This window comes from Acanthochromis polyacanthus, chromosome 2 (assembly GCF_021347895.1).
Source record: "Acanthochromis polyacanthus isolate Apoly-LR-REF ecotype Palm Island chromosome 2, KAUST_Apoly_ChrSc, whole genome shotgun sequence".
NCBI classification, from domain to species: Eukaryota; Metazoa; Chordata; class Actinopteri; family Pomacentridae; genus Acanthochromis; species Acanthochromis polyacanthus.
This window is the reverse complement of record NC_067114.1, coordinates 42,860,106-42,874,647: the sequence shown is the minus strand read 5'-3', so window position 1 is coordinate 42,874,647 and position 14,542 is coordinate 42,860,106. Positions and strand designations below refer to the sequence as shown.

Genomic DNA, 14,542 nt, shown 5'->3' with positions numbered 1-14,542 from the left:
TGCAATTCAGCCATAAAAAAGTACTGGATTATTGTGTAATGTGACTCTTAGTTGTAGCTGAGTCTCTAATAGTGTCACAATTGCGTCAAGGAGAAGAGGATATTTTGTTTATTCCTGAATTTTGTTAGATCAAGCGATTTATTTTTGGCTTTTTTTTATCAAAAGCAAAGTGCAGAACAAAGTGAATTTGCTTAAATATAATTTTAAGCTTAGATTTGACTTCTTTCCCAAACCAAACAGCACATTACAACTAAGTATTTCAAGAACGATCAAAAAAGTTTAAAATCCAGCATCTCTCTATTTTTACAGCTTCATGTTTACAGATGATACACATCGTGACTCACAAACCTGCCTGCAGGTTTTTGGGTTCAAAGAGTTAAACTGCCTTTGATGTTTTGATGCGGCATATTTTTGAAGGTTAGACAAACAGAGGTCACAAGAGTTCACGAGTCATGTTTACTCAGTCATGACTCACTGGAAGCGTAAGCATACTGATATGTGAGAACATGTTGCATTTTCCAGCTTTTTGGAAACAAACTGTAGTTAGGAGCTCGATGGTTTCTCTCACTTACAAAACCTACTGTGGACACATGATGTTCAGGACTGTGTGGACAAGTTACAGGCTGTTCTTCTACATTTCCATTAAATTGCAGGTTTTCTTATGTAATAAAGCAATAAAAACATTAGGAACATGAGCCCAGTGTAAATAACACTTCTTAAAACAACAGCAGCAGACTAAAAATGCTTTCTAATTAAAACAGACTAATAACACAAGAACACATGATATTAGGAGGACAAGTTAAAAGCAGGACTACGACAAAACACAAAAAATGACAACCACAACGCATGAAAACCACGACAAATCCAAGCTAAGACAGGTGAATGAAAGAAATAAGACTTAAAAGGAATGACTAAAATGGAAGAAACATGAAGCAAAATAAAATGATAAAATCAACATTCAAGCAGAAAAAGCAACAGATTACAGTGCAGTAAAAGGACGCTGAAAATAAACTAAGAATGGACAAAGATCACAGTGTAGCAGACATATGATGAAAGAAAGCACTTTCTGAGAGGAAGAATCTGCAAAAATGACCTAATCGCCTTAGCTATAACAATGACAAGACTGGAGATTAAACAGACAAAAGGAAATGTCTTTCTCGCCCAATAAAGTTATTAAACTGACAGCTGAATTTAGAGTAGAAGTTGGGAGAACCTGTTAACTGCCTTCAAAACGATCCAGACCTCAAAGAACAAGATTCCACCCTGAACTGTGCTTTCATGGAAAGAACTTTTCCTTTAGAGACTTTATGACAAAGTGTAGAAATCTGCAATTCATGAATGTGATCATATTCTTCCATTATTTCCACACTTCTACAGAACATCATTCTTATTCCTCTCCCTGTTGCAGACTGGGAGGCGGGCAGAGATAAAGGAAACCGGCGACGTGCAATAAGTTAGAGGAACATTCCCAAGCGATGGGACACTAATTTGCTCCCCGTGTGAGCACATCTATGAATCAATGTTAATTAAATGTCTAATCTCCCAGGAACCAAATCAATAATGTTCAGCAAATGCTTTCATAAGGAATATTTCCACTCCCATGTTTGTATGAGGTGAAACCACCAAGTTAGGATGATATTAAATTCATGCTTTGCCAAAGTCATCGCAGTGTGCTGGAATATGAGACACAGAAAAGCGTTATTTAAGGAATATTTCATGTGTTTCTAATCAGATCAGTAGAGTAGAAGTCCTGAAACTGATTTAAAAATCATGTCATATATAAAGTAATGAGCGAAAACATTGATAAAGTCAATGGAACTGATCGTGTTGTTTGGAATCAATGTCCTGCTGGGAAACTTTGGATCCTGACAGTCAAGTAGATGTTCCTGAAATCAACAAATATAGTTGAAGTGCAACAATTCTGTCAAAAAGAAGGTACAAAGAAGCTTGTGGACAACTACCAAAAGCATCTGAGCTGAAAATGGACAAAAAAAATTTAACCAAATAGTAGCATTGCTGGATATATATTTTTACCCAACAGATTTTGACGGAATTCCATTTAACTATCAACCCTTTCAAGAAACAATCATGAAAAAATGCATGATTGTTTTCGTCACAGTGCAAGTGTTGCAATGATTCCATCACAGAGAATTCAGTTATAGGAGTCACTGGAGTCTCAGGACCGCCATAATCCATCCAGCGGAGGGCTGGAGTCTATCTCAGCTGACTTACGGTGAAGGCAGGGGACACCTGGACAGGTCACCAGTCTATCACAGGGCTACATATAGAGACAAACAATGATAATTACGTTCACACCTACGGACAATTTAGAATCACCAATTAACCTCAGCATTTGTGTGGACTGTGGGAGGAAGCCAGAGCACCCAGAGAAAACTCACACATGCACACATACACAGGAAGAACATGCAAATTTCATGCAGAAAGATCCCATGCCCAGGCCGGGACGCGAACCGAGGATCTTCTAGGCGACAGTGCTAACCACCAAGCCATTGTGCAGCCCACCACCATAATGTACAACTGTATATTTCTAGAGGCTGTTGACTTTAAAGTTCAATTCATGAGTCTCTCCAAAACTTTCGAGGTGATTTAACAGTGTGACCCTGCTTACACTGTGCTCTTCTAAGAAGAATCTAGTTATGTAGTCAGCGAATTACCTCAGAAATGAAGGTCTCTATCAGCACTATGTCAAAGGCCTTTTGTGTTTTATTCAAACCTGGCTGAGGTCTTAGGGGGGATCATCCCTGAGAGACGAAAAGAAACACTGAGAGACTGACAGCTGTTCAGATGCAGCAGCTACATTATTTGGCGCAAAACTGCAGCAAGGTTAAATACAGGTTGAATAAATATGGTAATAAAAGCACACATCGTAGCAGCGCTGTGCATAATCAGATCCTCAGCTTACTCAACAATACACTGACTCAGAGCTAAATTACTTTTTAGTAACAGAACACCTTGGGTATATAAATGCTGCCCCTGACATTTTGCCCACAAATAAGATAAAGTGTACAGCGCTCCCTTTAATAATAGCTATGTGGAAAGAAAAATAGACCGACTGAGCATGGGTTGAGAGTGAACCTTGAACTGATCCAGCTCTGGTGTGATGGAAGCTGTACGTGAGCACATGCATTAGCAGCCAGGTGGCAGCTCCAGCACTGTTCTGCCTCTGATTAATAGCCTGATAAGTACCTTTGTGGAGGCTTTGCCGACAGAGCCACCTCTCAGTGTGGTGTGAGCATCCCTCTGTGATTATATATCCTGTGTCTGCAGATAAGAGACTGTTTAACCTTCTGCCAATCACGAGCGTTATTTGGTTTTCTTCTGAACGTTAAATTGAGAGCAATTCCGAAGCCACCGCACCCGAATCTCATATCTCAGTCCATAAAGCAGAGACTTGAGGAAGGCAAACTTTTGTTTCCATTTCACAGGAGATTAATAATCTTCAGCTAGGCAAAGCGAGCTCTGGCTGAGACAAAATTTAATGTCTACAGACAAAATAGAGTCTGTTTGAGTGGCAATATTGCAACACTTATTCAATCTTTTCATTGCGTTTTGGAAATATTAGCTGACATTCATTGTAAATTTTCTGTGATGGCACTGAAGTCTGATGGGTTAATGTCTCATAGAGGTCTCACTCTCTATTGCTCTGTAGACTTAGGATAAGTTCTGGATCCCACAATTTGAGAACAGCGAGACAATAGACGACACAGATTAATGACTGAAACTAAACCTACTCATACAAACTCATTTGACCCACACTAGTTGAAATAAATTGACAGACAATAAAAGAACTCTGAGTAAAGTTACAACCCTAAACTTCCTAACCTAAGTGCCTTTTTGAGCAAATATGGGTTTCCACAATACCCCAAAATCTGCAATATTAGATGGATAACAGATCAAAAAGCAGCGGATTTGCTTTGGAAGCTGTTTTGACAGAAACGAGGCAACACACAAGAACAAAGGGTCATTGCGTTGCTCTTCTTCTTTACTGTTCCGAAGCTTCACTGTATGAAGAAGTACAAAAAGACACTTAAAAAGTGAAAATGGAATCTTCTTCTTGTCCTTATATTGATACCATACAGAGTCTGATCAGTCGTAGTTTTTCAGATATCGTGTTAATTATAAGCACTAAACACAGAGTCCAGGATGTCAAAATCTGTCATTATTTGATAAGATGATACTTGCAGATTTGTTATATTTGTTTTGGTTTTACTCATATTTCAATACAAATTGTGTAAATGTCATCATTTTATTAACTAAAAATGGTGACATTTACAGTACTTCACCCCTTGCAATCCAAATTCTGAAAAGACACATGCAAGGCTGGATACTGTGGTGATTTTTTTTGTTTGATCATTTCAAAAGTGGATTGCTCTGGTACAATAGAAAACAGCTAATATCTGAAATGTAGCTTGGTATTTTGATATTTGGTAGACCTACATTCTGAAACAATAGAGATATTGCTACTTATTTGAAGAAGCAGGAGCATTAACGTGGGTGAAGAAACTCCTAAACAGTTTACTTTGGAGATGTTTGGTCTGTCTTCATAATGTCATCTCTTCAGTATGTTCAAATATAGACAAAATAATTACAAAGATTTGGTTTTGCTCTTTCTTTCGGTATGATATTAACATATCAAGATATTATTCCATGCAATGGCAAGCTCATACGTAATTTAACCCTTTAAGCTTCAGTGTACCGCCGGCGGTACACCTACTAATTTGCATAGGAATTTCAAGAATGTCAGACGGCTGCAAACGCGATTATACAAACACTATACGCCGATGGAAAGCTTAGATTCTCATGAATCCGCCGGTATAAACCACTTTCAGATGCGATTGCCACAGCGGGTGAGAAAAACACATTTGTCCGACAAAAACAAATATTCATCCATCCGTTCTCTATACACGGCTTCAACGCACACAGCGCGACTCACATTTCCGGGTTCATTATTACACACAAAAAAAAATATTCCACAAAAAACGGCCATAATCCAACCTTTTACATCCAGATGACACAAGCCAGTAAACTATTTTGTCCAAAACATGTCCTGAAGTCGGTATAAAATCCCCGAATCGGTCGTTTTCAAGGAAATGCACCTCCCGATGCGCGTCCAATATTCCCCGTATTTTTCGTAATTTTTTTATTTAAAAATAGAATATTAGCGATTTTTTGTACTGAAAACGGCTGGAATTGACTGAAGCTTAAAGGGTTAAACAAAAATAATGGGTGTGGATATGGTAGCTACAATTAAAACTGATGTAAAATCAAAACTATGTATTTCGATAACATTTAACGGCACAAACAAGCAACTGGCCTTATTGAAAAGGGCAAGTGATGTGGTTTTATTAAATACATCGCTCTGCAGTAAATACTATTGGGGCAATTAAGCCAAGAAGAAAGTATGTGAATGTGGATGCAAAGTGTGTCTGTTGGGTTACAAGAGTTAACAACAGCAAATTCAAGCCACAAAGCCATATAGTAAGGACAAATTATACCCTTTGAAACACTCCAGGGGTAAAGAAAAACGTCCCAGTGATAAAGTAGTGAAGGTACAGCCTGCACTTTAATCCAACTGGATGCTGAAATATAGAATTCAACCCTCTATGACCTTGGAAATGATCTCAGAACATGACCAGATGGATGAAAAAATTTCATAATTTCAAACACATTTTCAAATTCCCAAACTGAGAAGCAGATTATCAGCTTTGTGTGGCGACATGTTCCATCAAACAAAACAAGCAAAACAAACCTCTGGACACATTATTCATGGCGTCAACTTGATCGCTGACCCTGAGCCTGGCCAATCGGACGGGCAGCATATGCCCTGCTGATGCCCAGTCATTATGGTAATACTGTCAGGCTGCTATATTCTGACAGGATAAAGCCTTATCACATCATTACACACCATTACTGCTCTTAATGAAGTCAACAGCTCCGAGCGCAGGACACGCCGTCAGCTGCCTGACTCATTAAATGATCCAACATGTGAATAACCCGGTGATCCATTATCAAGTCATTCCGCTGTCCTCGTGGCCGCTCACCTCCTCCTCGCACACACAGCGGCTCCGGCCACCTGTTCTGCTACTGATGATGTTCTGATTAGCGCTATAGCAATTTATCTCCATGCCAATGTTGTCTTTGTATTAGACGTTCAGTCATGCTGCCCGCTGTCAGTGTGACGGAGGTTATCTGGGGTGAAAATGAAGAGTCATTTGAAAACGGATTGCTTTAGGATGGCATTAGAAGCCAGTGAGCATAAGCTTAAATAATTCTAGAAAGTGGCTATTGAAGAAACTCCTTTAATCTGTGTTGTGTTGGGGGAAGGCACCTATGGAGAGTAGGGCTATGTCTAATTCCAGGAGCATGTTTTAATAATTAGAGTCCTATACAATAACTAAAATTTGCTTTTTATATATCACATTTGCAATCGACATATCTTTACCATTTATTTGATTGCTTTACTGTCACTTCTAACATTTAGTTAATATTGTGAAAAAGGTCAATTAAACCAATATATTTATATAATCAATATCTAAGCTGATATTTTCCCAAATGAAATCAAGTTATTATGGTGCCTTAAACTATGCTTGGTACATGCAGTTAACATTGTGAAAAAGATACATTTTTATGCAAAACTACAAACTTCCTCAACTTAACCAAGTCATTTGGATGATTTGATCTAAATATGCTCCTTACAAGTAGTTAACATTGTGAAGAAGGTTATTTTTACCCAAAACCTGATATTTTCCTCAACCAAAGCAAGTAGTTTTGGTATCTTAAATTTAATATGCCTTTTTCAGGTAGTTAACACGGCCAAAAAGGTCAGTTTTACCTGAAACATGACATTTTCCTCAACCATAGCAACTAACTTGGGTGTTTTGAACTAAAACTGCTTCTTACATGTAGGTAACATTTCAAAAAAGGTCAATTTTGACCAAAACATGATATTTTCTTCAACCTAACCAAGTAGTTTGGGTGTTTTGAACTAAAAAAAATATTCTTACATGTAATTAACTTTGTGAAAAAGGTCAGTTTTACCCCAAAACTCTATGCTTTTCTCAACCAAATCGCGAATCTTTTTAGCCAGACTTTTGCTGCTATTCACTGTCTGTCTAAGAACAGAATAATTGTATTGGTCAGTCATTTAGTAACTTGGTCACACTCAAAATATTATAAAATATCTTTTTTTTAATCCAAAAGCCTATACAGCTTAATTTTTTAGAATAATGTAACACTGTACAATGCATCACACCCCCTCTTTATGCTTCATGAGCCTGTCACTCAGTGAAGCTACACTACAGGATACTTGGCAAACTTGAGCTGAGAGTGTATAAGTCACATACAGTATATGATGAAACATGATTGGCAAATAAATCTTATCAGCACCTACCATGTGCACGTGTGGGGGAAATCGAGCACACTTTGGCGCAAGTATAAAAATAAAGAATCCAATGGGACTGAAATAGCCCAGAACTGTCTTGACATCAGTGTGTGTTACGTTAGCTATGTGTCATCCATCAGAAGAGTTACACACTTGTCATCAGGGAGTTCCTCTCTGCTCACTGTTGGGCGTTCGTCAGATGAAGGTCAAACCAAAAAACCCACCAGCTGCTCTTTATTCACACCCAACCTTTCAATGCAGACATCTGCAGGCCGCAAGAACGAAGGTTTGAAGCCTTTCGGGAGGCAGCAGATAAACAGAGTGTTTCAACTGCCCTTACATGCTCAACCTCTCTCTTTACACCATGTTCTGTCAGGTTGTGTTTACTGGGAGGAAAAAAATGAAGTCTGCTAATTAGCCCCCACATGATAAATACAAGAAGAGCTTGTGGGAATTTTTAAAGCTGATATGTCCCATTAGGCAACTCGAGACAGCAGAAATGCATGATCACGTGTGGAATACACAAATTAATTCCAATGGTAGAAACCCAAGGTCAATAATTTCCAAATGAATACAATATCTCTGCCAGTAAAATATTAAAAACGATGTGGTTTATGGTATGATTTGTAAAGAAAAGGAAGGCAGGTGTCCAATGTTTCTAGTTAAACCATGACTTTTAGTCACTTTTTGCTTTTTATAGTGAATGTTTAAAGATTTTTCTTTTAACTGCTTGTTGATGGCTGATTTGAAAGTCCAGTTCATAGTATGAATAGGACTAAATCATATTCAATAAAGGGTTCTTCAAGGGAAGTTTAATCAAATCATGTATATTTAAATAGTATAAAACAACCTAAGTTGACAAGATTGTCATTTAGGGAGCAACAAAAATATGTGCAAAAAGCAAAATGGGATTAAATAAAAACCATAAAACCATTTGTAAAAACAAACAAATTGCATTAAATACATAATTGATCATATCTTGAATCTTGAAAAGGTTTTGAAAACATCTCAAGCTACATAAAAATACTGTAACTAAATACAGTTCAGTGATAATCATGTCAAGGCAGAAGAAGTCAATAATGTAGAGATTTTAACAAATGACTTTCCAGTATGTGACATTTAAATGAGTTAATGTTGCAGGTACCTCAGAAGAACCTTCCTTGACATGATTTCAATCCAACTTTATTGCCTTTATCTGACTAAAGTGTGCAAATGTGTATAAATGTTAAAGGACTCCAGATGCTGAAGGTGTTCAGTGCATGTGTTGCAACTGTGGTAGAATGTGTGAATTTCAAAGATGTGCAGATAAAAGGAAAAAAAAGTGTAATTGCCATAGGTTTAGAAACAATCTGTAGAGCCTGTAAATGTGACTTAACATATCAGAATTCAAATATCTTAACAAAACCAGGTAAGATTAGCAAGGATAGCACTTTGCTAGGTCAATTAATAAAATAAAATGAACTGAAAGAAAAGTATTAAGATCATTAACAGCAACCATAAACCATCGAGAACTCTGAACTTTTTTTTTAACTTGTTAAGCACTTTGTGCTACTTTTGTATGAAAAGTGCTATAGAAATAAACTCTGATAAACTCTGACTCATGTCTTGATAATATTCTGATGGATTCTTTATGTTGATAAGTTTTGCATAAATCACTTTTGGGTTGGATGATCTTGGCCAAAAGTAAGTAAACACGAACCAGATGAATTTGTAACAATTTGGCAAACCAAAGGTTAAACTTATATTTGGCTTATTACTGATCTGCAAAGTTAAAAGACAATTCAAAGTAGTAAAGATAATATAAGAGAGGTCTTACCTGATTAGAAAGTAGTATTCAAACATACAACCTTGAGCAACAAGTGATTCCTCGGACAAACTGCTGAAACTGTAATCCAAAAAAAAACGTCAACTTTTCTGTGAACTTAGCAAATAGCAGATGATCTCCACTTCCTTACACCAGCTTCTTCTGGAATCCAATAGAGGGTGAACCCTGTGCTACACAGTGAAGAAACCTGAGATTTCCCTGAATTAGAAATGATAGCACTGTTTCAGCTGTGATCATGTAAACCTTGAATAAATTGATGAACTCTTCCCTCGCCACGCTGGCATCCTGAACTGCTGCACTCCAGCTAAACCGCACTCCTCAAAGACAGCCTGGCAGTCGGCACGCTTCAGGTTTCAGGTGCAGGGAAGCAGAGACTCTTTGTACTTTTGAGCATCTGTATTATAGTTGGGAGCACTTGACAGAAATTTTTTTGGGGGGGAAATCACTAGATGTGGCTCCCGTTGTTGCTAAGAGACTATTGAAAAGCCCTTTGAAGCTTAGAGCAGTTGAGCGCCACACAGTTTCTTCCACTTGGTGCTGTTGACACCCAAAACACACCAGGCTTTTAGAGCTGAGGACACACTGTGCAGCTGTGCACTGGTGCAATATCAAGAATGAGATTCGGGCAACACTTACAACGGGAAGGACAATGTCTGTGCTGCATATTGTACAGTGAAAATGATTTAAGCTACATTACTGTCAGAATGTGGTGCTTTCACACAAAAGGAATGTAGAGGTCCATTCAAAATCTGGTCAAATTCAGTTGGAAATATCTTTTTAGATACGTAATTCCACCAACAGTTGTGAACAAAAGTTTACATACACTTGTAAAGACCATCAAAATCATGGCAATCTTGAGTTTCTAATGTGCCCTATAAGTTTTTTTTCTATGATGAAATAACTGAAACAAATGTGTCTTTGCCACAAAGAATGATGCGTTTTGGTTCTTTAATAGATTTATTACTTATTTTATTATTTATAGGTCTTCTTGAAATATGTCAAGATCTGCTGGGTCAAAAATATACATACACTAAATTGAATGATCAGGTTTGGTGATGTAGACAGCTGTGTTGATTTTTTATTTTTTTGGCATGGCCTCTTAACACCTCCAGAGTGATTAGAATTGACTACAGCTGCTGACTCATCTGAGTCAGTTTAATTAGGGCCCATCTGATACACTCGTTAGATTCTGCCTCAAACACTACAACAGGAAAGTCTGAGGATCTCAGCAAAGATCTGATAAAGCAAATTGTTAACTTGTACAAGTCAGAAAGGTCACTTGGAGGCATTTCAAAGCAGCTGAAGATCTCAAAAATGTCTGTGCGAATCATCGTTTGTAAGTTTAAAGTGCATGGCATAGTGTGTCACTGCCACAATCAGGACGGAAACACGAGTTATCACCTGCTGCTGAAAGACAATTGGTCAGGAGTCAAACAAGACTCAACAAAAAGCAGGTCTGCAATGATTGCTGGAACAGAGCTGTTAGTGTGTCCACAGTCAAGTGGGTTTTACTTCAACATGGGCTGAGAGGCTGCAGTGCAAGACAGAAGCACCGTCTCCAGAAATGGCACCTGAAAGCTTGACTGAAGTTTGCTGTTGATCACATGGACAAAAAAAGGCTTTCTGGTGTTCTGTGGCTGCTATTTTTTTTTTTTTTTGTGACAAAGGCACATGTGCTCCGCTGATTCCTTCGTAGACAGTTTGGAGTCGCTGTAGTTACTGAACACTCATGACTACCATGATATACAAGGTCTTTTCACGTGTATGTAAACTTTTGGTCACAAATACATAGTTTGGATTGTGAGACGAATGAAATCAGAGCTTTTGAAATGCAATTGAAAGTTGCTGCAGAAGTGTCTCAAAGCTGCACTTTATTTTACAGCTACAAGATGTTAGCAGAACCCAGAGGATCCATTAAAAGGCGACAACTTCTTTCTAAAAATACAGCCAATCTTCCTCAAGACATTTCTGTCTTCAAGAAAGTTCTCAGTTATTGCAGTGTGTCCAAACAACAAGAAATGCAGAAGAAATATGTCATTGAGGAGGTATTAATACTGAAACTAAAGCATTTTTGTGATATCTTTGCTTGATAGACAGGTACAGCATATCACACAGTCAGCCATAACACAGTGGCCTCACATACCCTGAGGTAATCCAATTCCGAAAATTACACTCTGCAGCTGCAGTTACAGTCAAAATTTCATCAAGCTGTTAACCCAAACTGAAGCTTTAAAAAAAGGGTCCCTTCGAAGAACTAAAAGCGATATGATGGATGCTTTCTTCCGTCTATGTTACGAGGAGGGAGAAATCACTTTGAAAATCAGCCCTGAAATACACTAATCCCTGAAATAACATTCACTTTGATCAACTGACCTTCATTGCAGCGTAGGTACTGTATTAGTTCTGTAGAAATGATGGGTGTGTGGCTTCCTCATAATGTCACAGCTCATCTTGGTCGCACTGGAGCATTAAATTAGCGCTGGGACGGTTACAATGAAAGGTTGTTGGCGGGTTTAATTGTCAGCGGTTAAATATGGTGTGAATGTAAGTCAGCCTGGCAGAACATTTGGGTCATAAACCTCCCTGAGTTGTCGCGCTTTGTAGAGCCGAGCAGAAAATCACTACTCCGAGGGAAAATCCTTGACATGTACTCTGGCAGCTGAAATCAATTCCTGAACAAAGCTAAACTTCAGGACAAATTTAGAGACTTGGCATACAAAAGCATCTTATCGTTTCCTCAAAAAAAAAAAAAAAAAAAAATAGATGGCCGAGCCCGAAATATTCATCATTCTCTTGATATACTGCGGCGGTGCATCCTGTTGACACGTAGTTTTTATCACAGCCTCGGCATTCACTTGGTCAGTTCAGGAACTTTGTGTAAGACAGTAATTTAGTTCAATGACACTCAGTCATCTGAGTTTTTGTCTTATTCATTAGTCCAAGTGTGTGTGTGTGTGTAAAAGGCCAAGGACACTGAATGAGCTAATTGGAGATGACTGATGTCCTCGCAGTTATAATTGTGTCATTACCACCCTGTGGAACATGATCATTAGTCCCTGCGGTCTCGGCTGTAATTAACGCTTCAGCAATGACTGAAGGGAAGACTGAGGAGGAGTGTCAATCCATGTCCAGACCTGACTGAAGCCATGTCTTCACCTTCTGGTCAAAACACACAGGAAACACATTGAAGCGACTCTTTTTTTTTATTGGCTGGGCCCAGACAGCAGCTGTGTCCCAGCTGAGGCGTCGGCTCCCCTATTGAGATTCCCGGCAGCCCAGTTATGCTGTTAATCACTACGACGACTTGTTAATCACAGGTTATTGAAACTTCTACATATTCATGATTAACAAGGCACACTAACAAATGATACGTCTCGTAAATCGGCCTGATGGTGTTCAAGCACAACTTCCTGGTCGTAAACGGAAATTCTCAAATTGACGAGTTCCTGCTTTCAACCCAATAACTGAACCTGCCAATTTACCAAAGAGAAAGCAAAGGTTTTGTACTTTGCACCAGTCATGGATCTGCTCATCAGTAATGTGGTGTTTGGTCAAGAGACTTATTTACTATTTGCTGTAACCAAATTCTGCAACAAGCACTGCACTCCTCAAAGCAACCAGGAAGCCATTAGTGAATCAGCTGCAAGCAACAGTCACATGACAAAAAAATTGAGGACTTTTTGGCAGAACTGCACAGTAGATGGACACAAATTAAAAATGTAAGTATCAAAATGTCAATAGTATGTAGAGTCACCTCTTTTTTCAAGCATTTGAAACACCTATGAGCACTTGGAAAAATGGTGTACATGTTAATTACATATTTGTAATCATTCTTGTAAAATAAAGAAATTCAACTTTCAACTATCATTCTGAGGTTTATCAACTTCTAACCTTTGTTGTGCTGTTTCCAAAGAGATGCAGGACTTTATATTGCTGTTAAAAATGAGCCTAGACTACGTGAAAATGTGACAGGAAAAGGACAGAAATTGCTTGGGCTTGCGATGGTTGATGCACTTGTTTAGGTCTTTGTGAATGTCGACTGTCTTAATTAGGAATGGGATCAGTCAGTCGGGCCTCGCTCCATGGAAAGAGGTGACCGCTAAATGAGGACAAAGACGGTGTGTTACAGAACTGAAGATCAGTCTGAGTGGCTGTGAAAAGTGTGCTCTGACTACATCTCTGCATGCATCTCTGCAGCACGATGGGCAACGGAGTCAGCAGATAGCAATGTCACAAGTTTGAGAGAGTTTGCCACAGTTTTATGCTGTGTTTGCATCCAGTGTTTCCCTGCATCGGAAAGCACTGCAACTTCTTACAACTTAAAAACCCAACATCATTTTTTAAAAATTGGGACGCCCTGATAGTCTGCAACTGTCAGAAAATTTGACGTGTCAGAGGCCTTGGCTTTGCAAAAACAATCTTAAATTGAGATGTGTTAGCTGAAGGTTTAAAGCACTGAAACGTAGCTCTGCTAAGAGAAGATTACAGTAGAGATATGATCTTTGCTGCAGAGACTTCATCCCAAATGTCAGATTAAACGCACAAAGACGAGGAGAATATTCTGCTTCAGTGTGTGCTTGAGAGGGAACAAAATGATTCTGTCTTGTCTGGCAGGTGAGGAATTATATATTGATTATCCAAAAATCACTTTGGCTAATGGCATATTAGAATCTATCAAATAAGGCCCATAAGAGAGTTCAAGTCCGGAAACAAAGTCTGTGTTCTTGTACAGAGCTCAAATACAAATGGGAGCTGGAAATTGTGCAGAAACATTAAAAAAAAACTGAAGCCTGCGCTAATGAAATGAAACAGACCTTTAGGTAATCTGCATTCCCTCCCATTAGGCTACTTAGAGCAAATAAGTTTTTCAGGCTTGCAATGGGAAGTTTCCGGCTCGATTCCAGCGGAAATTTGAGCACTTTAGCCCACAGACCATACAGAGTAGCAAGCCAGCAAACCCGCTGGCTCGAGGATTACCACCCCAATCCCCTACAGCTCCGAAACGGTCAGGAAATTGAACGGAAATAAGCAGGGATAAATAACCGTATGAGGAATGAGGCGAGGGAACGGAACGGTGCCAAGGACGGCGTTGGCTGTGTTGGAACACATGCAGTCAGTGAAGTGCAGATGGCAGAGATGGATGCCACCCAGAAGAGAGTTTGAGAAGTGGGACGGAGGGATGAGAGGGATGGAGGGGGAGGAGGATGAAGGAGCAGCATCACACCGCAGACACACTGTACACTGTCGCTCAGAGAAATGACTGTAATTCATTACAGGTCTTTCGCTGACCTTTTACCAGAGTGCTCACCCGCTGC

At 38.9% G+C, this 14,542-nt stretch overlaps 1 protein-coding gene across 3 annotated transcripts in view; it reads right to left on the bottom strand.

Annotated features, from left to right (window-relative positions):
• The window catches only part of LOC110955612 (protein kinase C-binding protein NELL1), a 393,573-nt gene that overhangs the window by 205,322 nt on the left and 173,709 nt on the right, over positions 1–14,542 (bottom strand). The window lies entirely within an intron of this gene.